The sequence below is a fragment of the Pseudophryne corroboree genome, chromosome 8 (genome assembly GCF_028390025.1).
Source record: "Pseudophryne corroboree isolate aPseCor3 chromosome 8, aPseCor3.hap2, whole genome shotgun sequence".
Lineage (NCBI taxonomy): Eukaryota > Metazoa > Chordata > Amphibia > Anura > Myobatrachidae > Pseudophryne > Pseudophryne corroboree.
In genome coordinates this window covers 53,192,114-53,207,810 of record NC_086451.1, presented here as the reverse complement: position 1 = coordinate 53,207,810, position 15,697 = coordinate 53,192,114, and positions in this window count along the sequence as shown.

The window sequence follows — 15,697 nt, the reverse complement described above, 5'->3', positions numbered from 1 at the left end:
GACCTGGGTTATTCCCAGGTCGGCACCTTTGGGAGGCCCGGGGAACTTAAAATAGGGGGCCCCTGCATGTGTGGGAGGGTCATGTATGCCTATGGGGGTAGAGAGGGGGTGACTTCCGGGGGGGGGGGTCAATACAATAACAATTGGGGGTGGGGGAGGAATAATGTACAGTTAAAGTAATAATAAATAAAAAAAATACATTGGTTGCAGGGTGGGGTATGTGCACAAAAAAAGTGTTGTTTTTTTTACTGGGGGGGATTGGGTGGTTTATTAAACTTTTTTTATTGCTTCTAAGGGGGTATGGGGTTACTATTGTAGCGGGTTTAAGTCCACTGTGGGTTCTATTGCCAATGGAGGGGGGGGGGAATGTTATTTTCTGCACTGCTGCAGATTGTATCAATGAACTCACTACTGTGTGGGGTGGGCGTTCACCTCTCGACTACCTTGCTTGCTTGACCACACTCCTTATCAGTGCAGAGGTCTGTTCAGTCTCCTGTCCAGGTCACTGCGGAGTCCGGGTCCCTCTCTCCTCGCTGGGAAGAGGCGTGGTCCCTCAGTCCAGACAGCTGCTACTACTGTAGCTAGCTGTCAGTGTAACCCTTCGTGCAGCGTGGCCTTGACTGTTTACGCTGTGCAGGCAGCAGGGGCAAATGGATCTAAGCAGCTCCAGCTGGGGGGCCCCTTTAGGGAGGAGGGCCCGGGGTACTCACCCCCTGTGACCCCCCCTTAATCCGGCTCTGCACTGCACCCGTGTGCAGTGTTTCTGTTCTGCTGGTGATCCAGCTCTCCCTGTGCTTTTAAAGGGACCCTTTTCCATCGAGGTTATTTGCTGAGTTAACCCAGCCATAACACGGGTTATTGCGGCAGTAGAGGTTTTATGATGTCCAGGCTTTAGCACAGATGGTTAACTCAAAATAATTGAGGTACTAATTAAGTCACCTGTGCTTTAAATCTGTTTGCCTTAGCCACTTGCCCGGCATGGTCGCATCAAATGCAACCACACCAGCAAGTTCTTTATTTATTTGACCTGGTCGCACAGGATGCGACCAGTCAGATAGACAGTGTGTGGGGCCAGGGCAGTCGAGAGCCGTGGTGGGCACAGGTACTTTTTGAGGGGCGTGGTCTAATCACAGGAGGTGTGGTCATGTACCCTAAAAAAAAAATACTGAAAAAAATAGTATTTTAAGCACCTCCATGGCCACACTGCAGCCCAGTACATAGCAGAGTGCGCTGGGCTGAGGAGAAGAGCTGCAGCTGCTGCCAGGTAAGGGGGAGGGCAGGGCCGGTGCTAGGGTGTTCGGCGCCCCCCTGCAAACTATAAAATTGCGCCCTCCCATATTCCGTTGGCGTGCGCCGGGAAAAGGGGTGTGGTCTCGCAAGTAAGGGGCATGGCCACACAATAGTACCCCCATTTAAAATTACGCCACAATGTAGCACAATCTTATTAATCTTATACGTAATGCCCCACCCGTAGTAGTAGCGTCCTTATATGTAATGCACCCCAGTAGTAGTAGCACCCTTATACATAATGCACTCACAGTAGTAGTAGCATCCTTATACATAATGCCCCCAGTAGTAGTAGCATCCTTATACGTAGTGCCCCCCCAGTAGTAGTAGCATCCTTATACATAATGCACCCAGAGTAGTAGTAGCATCCTTATACGTAGTGCACCCCCAGTAGTAGATGCGTCCTTATATACGTAATGCCCCCCCCAGTAGTAGAAGCGTCCTTATACGTAGTGTACCCCCAGTAGTAGAAGCGTCCTTGTACGTAATTCCCCCCTAGTAGTAGTAGCGTCCTTATACGTAATGCCCCCCCACAGTACTAGTAGCGTCCTTATACGTAATGCCCCCCCCCAGTAGTAGCATCTTTACATGTAATGCCCCCCCCCCGTAGTAGTAGCGTCCTTATGCATAATGCCCCCCCAGTAGTAGCATCCTTATACGTAATGCCCCCCCAGTAATAGTAGCGTCCTTATATATAATGCCCCCAAGTAGTAGTAGCGTTCTTATACGTAATGCCCCCCCCAGCAGTAGTAGCGTCCTTATACGTAGTGCACCCCCAGTAGTAAAAGCGTCCTTATACGTAATTCCCCCTAATAGTAGTATCGTCCATATACGTAATGCCCCACAGTAGTAGTAGCGTCCTTATACATAATGCACCCCCAGTAGAAGCCTCCTTATATGTAATTCCCCCGTAGTAGTAGTAGCGTCCTTATAAGTAATGCCCCCCCCAGCAGTAGTAGCGTTGTTACGCGTAATGCCCCCCCTGTAGTAGCGTCCTTATACGTAATGCACCCTCCCAGTAGTAGTAGCGTCGTTACGCGTAAAGCCCCCCCTGTAGTAGTAGCATCCTTATACGTAGTGCACCCACAGTAGTAGTAACATCCTTATACGTAATTCCCCCCTAGTAGTAGTATCGTCCTTATAAATAATGGCCACCCCAGTAGTAGCGTAGTTTCACGTAATGCTCCCCTGTAGTAGTAGCGTCCTTATACGTAATGCCCCCCCAGTAGTAGTATCGTCCTTGCATGTAATGGCCTCCCCCAGTAGTAGCGTCATTATACGTAATGCCCCCCCAATACTAGCATCCATAAAGTGCGCGTACGCAGACATACCTCTCACACACAATTCACACATATATACACACACATACACACCCACCCACCATATGCACACACACACACACACACACACACACACACACACACACACACACACACACACACACACACACACACACACACACACACACACACACCACTTACCTAAGCCAGTCTCCCTCTGTACTGCAGCCTGGTCAGTGTAGCTCCGCCCCTTCTGTCCCGTTTAGCCCCGCCCCCTTTCGGGCCCTTTAGCTCCGCCCCCTTCTGTCCCATACTCAGCCCGTCAGCCGCTGTCACAGGGGAGGGGAGGCAGGAGGTTTTTCATTCAGCAGGCGCTGCTGCCAGTGACTGTCATACCGTGACAGTCACAGCAGCAGCAGGGGGACAGGACGGCGCAGCAGTGAAGGGATTCAGAGCAGGGGGAGCGCCTCTCTGTCCCAGCGCCTCCCTGCACTGCATCCCTTCGCTGAGCGGGTAGCGCCGGGCCTGGGGGAGGGGGCCTGGGCCCAGGTAATTTGTACCCCCTCCTCCCTCTCTCTGCACCACTGTATGGGGCTACAGGAAAGAGAAACTTCCAGCTGCTGCCACTCTCAGAGGGACTGGATGGTCCCTCTGCCTCCCAGCACCCTCCACTCAGGGTAGATGCTAGAATCAAGTGGACTAAGGGACCTTTTCCGTAAGGGGGAGGAGTTACGACGCAAGGGGGAGGAGCTAGGCCAGCGGGATAGTTCCTCTACTATCCACGCCACCAACTATTACCTTTAGTAATTAGGTGGTGAGCGGAGCGGAGCGAGCCACCGTGCCCGAAGCGTGGCGAGCGAAGCGAGCCCGCGAGGGTACTTTCCGGGTACCCTGTCGCCCGTAGCTCCTCCCCCTGGTGACGTAGCTCCTCCCCTCAATACGTCACAAGGTCCCTTCAGCCCCTCCGATATAGAACCAACCCTCCACTCAGTGTTGCCGTGCTGCCGGTCACTGCTGATCGGCCAGCACAGAACAAAGCCCCCTTCCCCCAGCGGCTGCAGACAATAGCAGCCTCTGGGGAAGTGTAAATTCACCCCCCACCCAAGCCGTCCCCCTTCCCCTCTATGTACCTGGTGGCTGTGGAATCTAAAGTGTCAATGGTCACGAATCGATGTTTCCGATGTTCTTGATGTTACGATGTTTGGGGGGAAAAATATTTTTTGACCAATATAACAAAAATATATTTTTTTCTTTTTTATAGCTAAAATCATTTTGGATAAGGTTAAATACACGTTCTACACCTAATTCACTCATAAAAAAAATCCCTGACTATTTCTGAGTGGTTTCTGGTGAAAACAAATCACCAGTTAAGTGGTTAAATAAGTTATCTGAATGACCGTTTTGCCCGTATTCCAGGGTTTGGCAGCAAATGACTGATTGTCATTGGGATTTTAGCAATGTTGCATATACAGTATGTAGGAACAGTTTGTTGTGTGGATTACATAATGATTTTGTAGAAGCACACAGCAAAATGTGAGCAGAGTTATTAGTACGCTGTTCTAGAAGACAATCTGTGCTACGCCAGAATTGGGACACTAGGTGGCACTCACCCCAAATGTGCGAGAACGTGGCAATACTTCCACAGCTTCTGCAGCACATGCGAGATGACTGGGAATAGATCTAATGTACACTAGTTTAGTGGGGACTAAAACACATTTTTAATATTTATTTCTTAATTGCTAAATTGATTGAAAGTGAATACACTGAAATTAACACACATAGGGCCTAATTCAGACCTGATCACTAGCAAGCAATTTTTGCACCGCTGCGATCAGATAGTCGCCGCCCATAGGGGAGTGTATTTTAGCTGTGCAAGTGTGCAAATGCATGTGTAGCAGAGATGTACAAACAGATCTTGTGCAGTCTCTGCGCAGCCCAGGATTACTCAGCCACTGCGATCACATCAGCCTGTCTGCGACCGGAATTAACTTCAACCACTCCCAAAAGACGGTCAGTTGACATCCACAAATGCCCTTTACCTGTTCATCTCCTTGCGATTGCCCGTGTGAACGGATCCATCGCACAAACCCATTGCTGAGCGGCGATCTGCTTTGTACTCGCGCAACGCACTTGCACATTGCGGTGTACGAAAACGCAGCCTAGCGATCAGGTCTGAATTTAAAGTATATTATTAAAAATACAACTTATTTCTCTCTAAAATCCATTGAGGGATCCACGGTGCAAACTGACAATCGAATCAATGCACAGCAGCGTCACTCTGATTGGTCAGAGCATGTGTGGGCGTGTGTGTATATATACACGTGTATTTCCTTATAGGTGCACTACAGGTTTCAGTGGGCCAGAGATGCCAGGGCATGCATCATCATACTGAAATACTTTAGGCATGCCAGGGTTTGCGGGGACCAACAATACCAAAAAGATCAAGAATACATCAGCAAAAAAAAAAAAAACCCAATACATAATTTACCATCTTTACTACCATGCAACCACCAGCCACGGGTGTTGAAACAGTAAATTAGCACCCACTGGAGAAGGAGCTCAGTGCAGGGGGTGCAGCATATGCACAGGAAGATCAGCACCCACTATGGAACTAGAGACCGTGGTCATCACAGTAATAATAATAATAATTATTATATTTATATAGCACTTTTCTCCTAATAGGACTCAAAGGGGTTAATTTACTAAGATGGGAGTTCTATTTAAGATGGGATGATGCCATAGCAACCAATCAGATTCTACCTCTCATTTATCTAGCACCTTCTAGAACAGGCATGTCCAAACTGCGGCCCTCCAGCTGTTGAGAAACTACACATCCCAGCATGCCCTGAGACATCTTTAGCATTCTCTGACAGCAAAACTGTGTCAGGGCATGCTGGGATGTGTAATTTCTCGTATACAAAAGAGTGGAGGATGACCCCCTGGTTGATTGTGCACTGGATCTATGGTAGATTTAATAACAATAGTCACTATAAACCAGCAATTTTAAGAAGAAATTATTAATCATGAATTTTTGAGAAATGTCTTGTGCTGGAGGTGCACCAGAAAGCAAAATTACAATGTAAGGGTTTGCGAGCGAGCAGGTGTAGCGGAAACCTGCTCTAAGAAGGCTTTCTTTGTGGTGCACTCTTTTATTATATTATGAAAAATTAGTTAATTAAAACATAACTTTTATTTGGTTCTATAAAATATAGGACAATTACACACTAATGTTTAAAAATAAAAACCATACAGTTCTTTAAACTATATATTCACCTGTATAAGCAAGTAGTCACTTTAGCTCGCAGTTCCACAGTAGTAAGAATACTTTTCCGTAGATACAGGGTAAAGATCAGCTTCAAATGCGAAAATATAATCTATTGATATCCACCAAATTGTGGACAGTGTAACCACAGGCCAAAATAATTTTTTTGTGTATAGTTATTGCTGAGATAATTGATTCCTTAATGGTATGTGTGGTACCAGTCAATAATAGGCCTGTAAAGGGCCCTACTCACTGGCCGACCCGCCGCCGAGCTGCCCGACGGCGGATACGGCCGACGAGCGACCCGGCGGCGGGGGGGCAGTGACGGGGGGAGTGAAGTTTCTTCACTCCCCCCGTCACGCGGCTGCATTGAAGTGCAGGCAAATATGGACGAGATCGTCCATATTGGCCTGCATGCACAGCCGACGGGAGACCAGCGATGATCGAGCGCGGGGAGCGCATCGTTCATCGCAGGAGTCTCCACACTGAAAGATATGAACGAGTTCTCGTTCATTTATGAACGAGATCGTTCATATCTTTCAAAAAATCGGCCAGTGTGTAGGGCCTATAAGAATTACACTGATTGCATGGCAGCAGTCACTAAAAACAGCTTAAGAGGTATAACAATTAAAATAGTTGCAAGTATTCCATAAAAAAAAATCAGCTTTGGCATATGTTTTCTGTGTGAAAAACAGTAATTGTAACAGTGCTACTTGCTGATTGGTAACACTTGTTACCACTTCCTTGAATTTAGGCACATTGATACAAATCAAGCTACAGTGTTTCCAAAGCAGACACAGATGTCAACAGTTTATACTGATTAAATCAGGCATCACTGACCTAAGCTAGAATATGAAATAACTTGATTACAAAGATCTTGCTGATGAATGTTTCTGTGAATATATCACAACAATCAGAAAGAACAGCAGGATGGCAATACCATGCAGTTATTAGCATATATCCCAGAAATGATGATGACGACATAAATCACTTGGATGTGCCTTGGATTACAATAGGTGTCAATAATAAAGTTTACTAACTTCCGAGCACTTGGTGTGAAATAATGTCTCAGATACTTCAAAATAATTATAACGGTATTGTGCATTTACTGACATAGAGTGTCAAATTTAGATAGCATGAGAGATGTATAGGTATCTCGGTGTATAAGTGAGAGCCACCCTTCTACTGTTACCCCATGTGCCAAATGACAGTGAATGGGTATAATGAGAGCGGGATAGTTTCCACACACTGAGACAGAAAAAAAGAAGCAGTAACGTCAACTTCTGCTGTCCCTTGAAAAAAACAGATCCTCCCTGATGTAAATCTACATTGCAGGGAGAGAGGTGGAGATTTGCAATGGATGAGAGGGTTGACTGAAATACCTGTACGGGAATATTGTAGATATCCCCTCAATCCTCACAGGGGAGAGTGCGTACGTTTCGCAATTAAAGACAAACGTACGTCAGCGGAGAAGCGGAGAAGGTGGACGGGCTACGTGTAGCGCACACGTGACCCGCCGCCCGGCAGCAGTCACTAGCGGCCGAGAGGTAGCCGCTAACCGCATCGGCTCATACAGCCTACCCACCGCCACACGGAGATCTCTGGAGTAGCGGTGATGACCTGCGGCACCAGTCTAGCATAGCACCAGCAGCAGCAGGGCAGTGCACTCTCCCCTGTGAGGATTGAGGGGATATCTACAATATTCCCGTACAGGTATTTCAGGGTAGGGCAATCCATCACTGCCTAAGCTCGTCCCCATGCCCTGTCGGCTCTCATGGCTCTTGCTCCGCCCACACCATGCCCCCGTATGAAGGCACTGATACCCATGGTCAGGTGTCAATGTAATTCATCGGGTGATCAGCTGCACTGCCCATCCCAGCACCCGCCAGGCTCCCGTGTGGGTAGAAAGTATAATTGGTCATTAAAAAATTAACTCTTTGTTTTTAACTGCTTACCTGTCCTGGTTGCAGCAGATGTGACTAAGCCAGGCTTGGTTTTCCTTGACATGTCATCTTTGTGGCTGCTGGAAGATAATCTTCCAGCAGCAGCAGCAGCCACTCTTGGAGGGACCTCCAAGCCCCTCTGCTTCCTGGTCCCCGCTCCCCCCAGTGGCACACGCAGGGGGGGTTTATGGGTACTCAGAACCCCCCCTGATGGATCAGATTCTTTTTTACAGAGACCCAGACTGCTGTGTCTCCGTCTCAAAATAAACCGCGATCGCGAACAATCGCGGCAAAGAGCTTTGACCGGCATGGACGGGAGAGCTAGGGAGTTGCTGCACATGCTCATCCCACAGCTGCTCCTTCGTCCTCACAATCTGAAATGCAGGGGCTGCCAGGTAATTATGTTTGTGTATGTGGTATGCTATGTATGAGTTTGCAATGTGTATTATGTGTGTGGTGTATTATGTATGTGTGTGCAATGTGTGTGTGGTGTGCTATGTATATGTGTATGTATAGTATGTGTGTGTGTGTGTGTGTGCTATGTATATGCGTGTGTGTGGTGTCTTTTAGATACAGTGTGTGTGTATAATATGTGTGTGGTGTGGTGTGTTATGTATACTCACGTGTATGTGTGTGTGCAATGTGTGTGGTGTGCCATATTATGTACATGTGTGTGTGCTATTTATGTGTATTTATGCAATGTGTGTGGTGAGCTACAGTATGTATGTATGGTGTGCTATGTACACAGTATGTGTGTGTGCAATGTGTATGTGCGGTGTGCTACAGTATGCATGTGTATGCAATGCAAATGTGTGTGGGTGTGGTGTGCTATGTATATGTGTTCAATACGGAAACCCCCCTCAGTAAATCCTGCGTTTGTCTCTGCCCCCCAGTGCATGCTGTGCAGCTGATCACTGCTGATCAGCACCACCCCCACACCACACACACACACACACACACACACACACACACACACACACACACACACACACACACACACACACACACGACTGCAGAAATTAGCAGCTGCTGGGTGGAAAAAAAGCATCCCTTGCCTTTTCTGTGTTCATCCGACGACTGTAGAGAGGAGCAGCCGTTACGAAAAAGTCACGATGGTCACGATGTTCCGATCACTGGTGGACCAATATATCGGCCATAGTTGTTTGAACCAGGTTAGACCAGCATCATTATAGCTTGAGCTGTAACTTTGTAGCAATTCCCGTGCAACAAAACACTAATCATAGTGCTTACACACAAAAAGCAACTGTGTCTGCAGGTAAAATGCAAATAAGATGCAAAATTTAGGTCAAAGGTATAAAAGTCCGGAAATCGCTAGCCGGCCGTGGCAGAAAATCAGAGTGTATGACGTATGAGGACATGTCTGTATATATTCTTGATCATTTTCAAAACATGAAATTAAATAAAATTATTTTTGCAATAGAAAACAAATAACACTCAACTAGCCCCGTGGTTTCCAGGGTACCAGCTGAATGGAAATATAGATTCCTTATATAAACTAATTACACAGTTGTTGTCGGACATTCCTCTGTACTGAAATCTGCCATGAACTTTAACATAAAGAGGTTAGCGTTTGCCTTTTACTGACTGTCAGAGGTCAGTACCATCTTGCAGATTTCCCTTTGATTCTATAATTAGACTCCTTACAGAATCCTGGGACATGGCTTGTACAGGCTAAGACCAGTTGTCCTGTGAGTATAAGTGTAAAGTAAGTGCAGTATATGGCAGGAGAAATCTATGGCAGGACAATCCAAATATATCTGAACATTTTAAATCTGTCCCAAAATGTAAAGTCTGTGTGGGAACAGGGGGGCAGATGTATTATCCTGGAGAAGGCATAAGGAAGTGATAAACCAGTGATACGTGCAAGGTGATAAACGCACCAGCCGATCAGCTCCAATATGCCAATTAACAGTTAGGAGCTGATTGGCTGGTGCGTTTATCACCTTGCACGTATCACTGGTTTATCACTTCCTTATGCCTTCTCCAGGTTAATACATCTGCCCCACTGATTATTTAACGTTCTTTAGCGTTAAAATTGTACAGTATAAATTGGTTGAACTGTAACATCGCTATTTTGTGAGGCTAAATACTGAACCAAAGATTTAAATGAAAGAAATAAATATTCGGGGTGTCAGCCAGTTCAAAATGCTGAATTGATATAAGCACTGGATCCATGGATAAACGGGTGTGGTTCATTAGGTCGACCCTAACTAGGTGGACAGTCATTAGGTCGACAACTATTGGTCGACAGTGATTAGGTCGACACTTGAAATAGTCTGACATGGTCATTAAGCCGACATGGAAAAGGTGGACATGGAAAAATGTCAACATGAGTTTTTTATGTTTTTGGGTGTCGTGTCCTCCGGAAAGTGACCGGGAACCCCAATTAGTGCATCGTGTCCCCTCGCCATGCTTTGGGCATGGTGCCTCGCTCCGCTCCTGTTGCGCTTGGCACAGGTTACTATTCCCAATCGTAGTCCACATGCATTGTAAAGTATGAAAAAGTTTAAAAAAATTGAAAAAATTGTGAAAAACTCATGTTGACCTTTGCCATGTTGACCAATAGTGGTTGACCTAATGACTGTCGACCTAAGTGTGGTCGACCTAAAGACCGGATACCGGGATGAACTAGGGGTTTAATATGGCCTCTACATTCCCTTTGTGCATATGCACACACAGAAAAGGGGCATAGCCACGCATCATGGGGTGTGTCTTGAGTCATGGGGTGTGACCTTACAGCATGCTGGCCGAGCAGAGAGCCGGGAGGCTGAGCTGCTCAGCCTGACCTTCTCACGCCCGTATCAGCTCATCTGGCAAGAGGGTGTATTAACGTTTCAGAAAATCCATGTGCATCGGGCACCCTCCACTGAGCAGCGGGCCACCAGCCATCAGCTGCACATCTTACCAGGGGCGCTTTAAGAGAGGAGGAGGCAGGTTCCTCCATTCGGGCCCCCACCTCTCTGCCTGCAGCGCTAAGAGTCTGAGCACTAGAGCGCTCAGACTCTACTGCGCATGCGCAGATCTCCGGGATAATGGTGCGGCGGCCATTTTCCCTGAGATTTCTCTACTGTGCATGCGCAGAACTCCATGAAAATGGCCGCTGGGCCATTTTTACAGAGTTTAATACCGCCGTGGATGTCGCCGCGGGACTCCGGAGGGGTGAGTATTTAGAAAATGTGTACAGCGTGTGCGGTGGGGGCCCCCTCTGGACTCAGGGGCCCGTGTGCACCGCACACACTGCACCCATTATAGAAATGCCAGTGCATCTTACCTTGTGTGCTGGCAAGCAGGTCCATCCTCCTCCATGACACCATCTTCCCAGTGATATTCCAGAAGATGGAGTATGCGCGCTCCTGGAAAAGTCACACTCCACGTAGGCTTAGATGCCAACCATGGCATTCTAAATCAACAAGACACTTACAAAAACTGTCACGGAAAGTAGAACGTCAGTGGCGGAAATCTCAGAATCCAAGTGACTTTCTCACATATAAGACTACCTACCACTCCTATCGTCAGGCCCTGGACACTGCCAAACAAACATATTTCCAATCTCTCATCTCTTATCATGCCAACAACCCCAAGCGACTTTTTAATACATTTAAATCACTTCTTTACCCTCCCTCACCTCCCCCACTAGCTACTATCCGTGCACAAGAACTTGCTTCCTACTTCAAGGATAAGATCGATAAAATCCAAGATGAAATGGTATGCTCTAACTCAGCCAGTGACCTGCTCAATTCCCTACCTGAACCCTCTGGCACTTTCTCTTCATTTGATCCCACAAGTGAAGATGAAGTATCAACACTCTTTTCATCCTCCTACTCCACTACCTCTCCTCTTGATCCTATACCCTCACAGGTCAGTAAAACTTTGTCTCCTGTGCTTATCCCAACCTTAACTAAAATCTGTAATCTCTCTCTCTCTACTGGTATCTTTCCCTCTCTGTTTAAACATGCAGTCATTACTCCCATTCTAAAAAAACACAACTCTGACCCAAACACACTCTCTAACTACCGTCCCATTTCCCAGCTACCCAGTCCCTCCAAGCTACTTGAGAGGCTTGCCTACACTCGCCTTACACACTTTCTTAACTCGCACAACTTATTGGATCCACTTCAGTCAGGCTTTCGTGCCCAACACTCCACAGAGACGGCACTGACCAAAGTAGTGAATGATCTAGTCACTGCTAGATCAAAAGGCCATTACACACTACTTATTCTTCTAGATCTCTCTGCTGCTTTTGACACTGTTGACCACTCTCTTCTCATACAAACACTACAATCCCTAGGTCTTCAGGATACAGCCCTTTCTTGGTTCTCATCCTACCTATCTAATCGCTCTTTCAGTGTTCACTTCTCTGATTCTACCTCCTCTTCTCTACCTCTATCAGTTGGAGTACCGCAAGGCTCAGTCTTAGGTCCTCTGCTTTTCTCAATCTATACCTCCTCTCTTGGTAAACTAATCAGCTCCTTTGGATTTCAGTATCATTTGTATGCTGATGATACTAAAATCTACCTATCCTCCCCAGATTTGTCACCACCAGTATTGGCTCGTGTCACTGGATGCCTGTCTGCCATTTCATCTTGGATGTCATCTCGCCACCTCAAACTCAACATTTCCAAAACCGAATTAATTATTTTCCCACCAGCTAAGAGTAGTTACCAACCTGATATCTCTATAACTGTTGACAATGCAACTATCCACCCCACCCCACAAGCTCGTTGCCTAGGTGTCACCCTTGACTCTGAACTGTCCTTTGTTCCACACATTCAATCTGTCTCTAAATCATGTTACATGCACCTTAAAAACATATCCAAAATACGCCCTTATCTTACACAAGACACTGCAAAAACTCTAATTCATGCACTCATCATCTCCCGCATTGATTATTGTAATAGTCTCCTTACTGGTCTTCCCAAACATAGGCTATCACCACTTCAATCCATTTTAAATGCAGCTGCGAGGCTAATCTTCCTCACCAGACGTTCTTCATCTGCTGATCCGCTCTGTCAGTCCCTCCATTGGTTACCGGTATTCTACCGTGTCAAATATAAAATACTTTTACTTACATACAAGGCTATTAACCAAACTGCACCATCATACATCTCCTCACTCATCTCAAAATATCTCCCTACCAGACCTCTCCGCTCTGCACAAGATCTGCGTCTCTCATCCACATGTATTACCTGTTCCCACTCAAAATTACAGGACTTTACCCGGGCTTCACCCACTCTGTGGAATGCACTCCCACGCACAATAAGACTCTCCTCTAGTCTCCAAACCTTTAAACGTTCTCTGAAAACTCATCTCTTCAGACAAGCCTACCAAATTTCTGACCCACACACATAACCTTCACAGCTTCCCTATCAAGTTACATCCCCTCTGTACAGTCCACATAAACTCACATTTTGTCTTCCAACATTGCTGGGTGATCATATCATATACAACCCATTAAGAACCTAGCAACCTGGGGAACCATTATGTGACAAGTAGCATCTATCCTTGTGTATCAATGCCTATTTCCCTATAGATTGTAAGCTCGCGAGCAGGGCCTTCCTACCTCTGTCTGTCTGTCTGTCTTTACCCAGTTTTGTTCTATAATTGTTGTTCTAATTGTAAAGCGCAACGGAATATGCTGCGCTATATAAGAAACTGCTAATAAATAAATAAAATAATAAAGTGGGCGTGGCTTCGTAACTTCATATCATCAAACTATAAATACATTTTTCACATCCCCTCTACGCACACAATTAGCAGCCTTACACATAACAGCCACAGTAGTGTTCCTTACACACAATGGTGGTCATTCCGAGTTGTTCGCTCGCTGCCGATTTTCGCAGTTCAGCGATCAAGTGGAAAAAAATGCAAAAATGCGCATGCGCATGGTACGCAGCACGCATGCGCTAAGTACTTTCACACAAAACTTTGTAGATTTACACAAGCTCGAGTGACGTTTTTTCATCGCTCAAGTGATCGTAGTGTGATTGACAGGAAGTGGGTGTTTCTGGGCGGAAACTGGACGTTTTCCGGGAGTGTGCTAAAAAACGCAGGCGTGCCAGGTAAGAACGCAGGAGTGGCTGGAGAAACGGGGGAGTGGCTGGCTGATCGTAGGGCGTGTTTGTGACATCAAACCAGGAACTAAACGGACCGAGCTGATCGCAATCTAGGAGTAAGTCTGGAGCTACTCAGAAACTGCAGGGAATTATTTAGTAGCAGTTCTGCTAATCTTTCGTTCGCTATTCTGCTAAGCTAAGATACACTCCCAGAGGGCGGCGGCCTAGCGTGTGCAATGCTGCTAAAGGCAGCTAGCGAGCGAACAACTCGGAATGAGGGCCCATGTCTCCAGTATAGTGCCAGCTACACATAATCGAGTTGATCGCTCGCTGCCGTTTTTCGCAGCATAGCGATCAGGCTAAAAATCGTCTGTTCTGCGCACGCGCTAAGTAATTTCACACAAAACTAAGCAATTTTACACAGGGTCGAGCAATGCTTTTCAATCGCTCTGCTGATCGGTGAGTGATTGACAGGAAGTGGGTGTTTCTGGGTGGTAACTGAGCGTTTTCTGGGAGTGTTGTAACCCTGATTTAGGGTTTAAACAACACTTATACTGAGGTACTTATAATATGGTGACTAAAATGGAGTATAAGCATATATATTATTCATATAAAAGTTAATGGATGTTGTAATACTGTATGCATGTTTTGAGGTAAATAATACAGTTCACATATATGTAATTGTATGTACATTGATGTAAATGTAGTGGTGAATACAATTAAGGCTTATTTTATGGTTTCACAGTGTATCTAAAGGGTTAATGTCCTTGTGCTCCTAATTGTCAATCACCTAGTGGGGTGATTGCCAGTGGGCGGGGCATCACCTCAGAGTGGGTCATGTGACTACTGGAGAGGGGTGGAGAGGTGCCGTGAGTATAGCTGAGGGAGAGACTGCATATCCCTTGGTGAGAGGACATAGTTTTTTGCTGCTCCGGCCGTCGCCCGCATTAGAGCTGAGCGGTATACATTGCGGCGGCCGGAGGGGGCTTAGTGTGTGTAGCCAGAACAGGGCTTCCTTACTGTAAAGGTGGTGACAGCAGCATTGAGACTCAGCACTGTTCATAGAACCCGGCATTAGCGCTAGTCAACTCACCCAGCAGTATTGGAAGGGCGCACCTATGACAGGGAGACAGAGAGGGTTCCTTCCTACCTATTACCGGCACAGACTCTGACAGCCACAACAAAAAAGCCAGGACCAGCAGCAGAGGCTCCATTCTGTGTGGCTGTCAGTGTAAGGGAGGAGTCGGGGGAGCATCCTGCTGCAGCATCACTAGATCGTAGAAGTGTGAGTGCATAATCCAGCCATTTATATTACCCTTACACTAAGCACAGCAAGCCATAGGTGACTATGGTACATAGTCAATTTCATATTGGGACTAAGGACTCCAGGGCTAGGCCGCAATAATGGCTATTAAGCAGGAGGATAGTAATGGGTCACAGTAGTCAGAGTGACCTATAATTACAGTTCCATGTATGGCTTAATCATAGTGCTAAGGAGAAGGTAGAAAACACTGGATATATATATGTAACAGGAGGAGTGGAGTGAAACTTGAACTGTTTAACGCTTCATAAATAGTTTTAAAGCTCCCCCATATATCAGCATCACATCAGTCAAAGGAGAGCCAGAGACATTGTTCCGCAGTGCTAAATAGAAAGTAACACCCTAAAGCTGCCACCTAATGTGTGTATTTATGCCCCTGAATTAGCAGAATTAGAGGCAAGGACATTAAAGGTAGCCATACTACAGTGACATTGGATGGATGTTAAAGCCTCTTAGCCACAAAGGATTAGAATATCATCCCGATTCAAGGACTAGCTTGTGGCACTTTAATACAACTGTGTTATATGTAT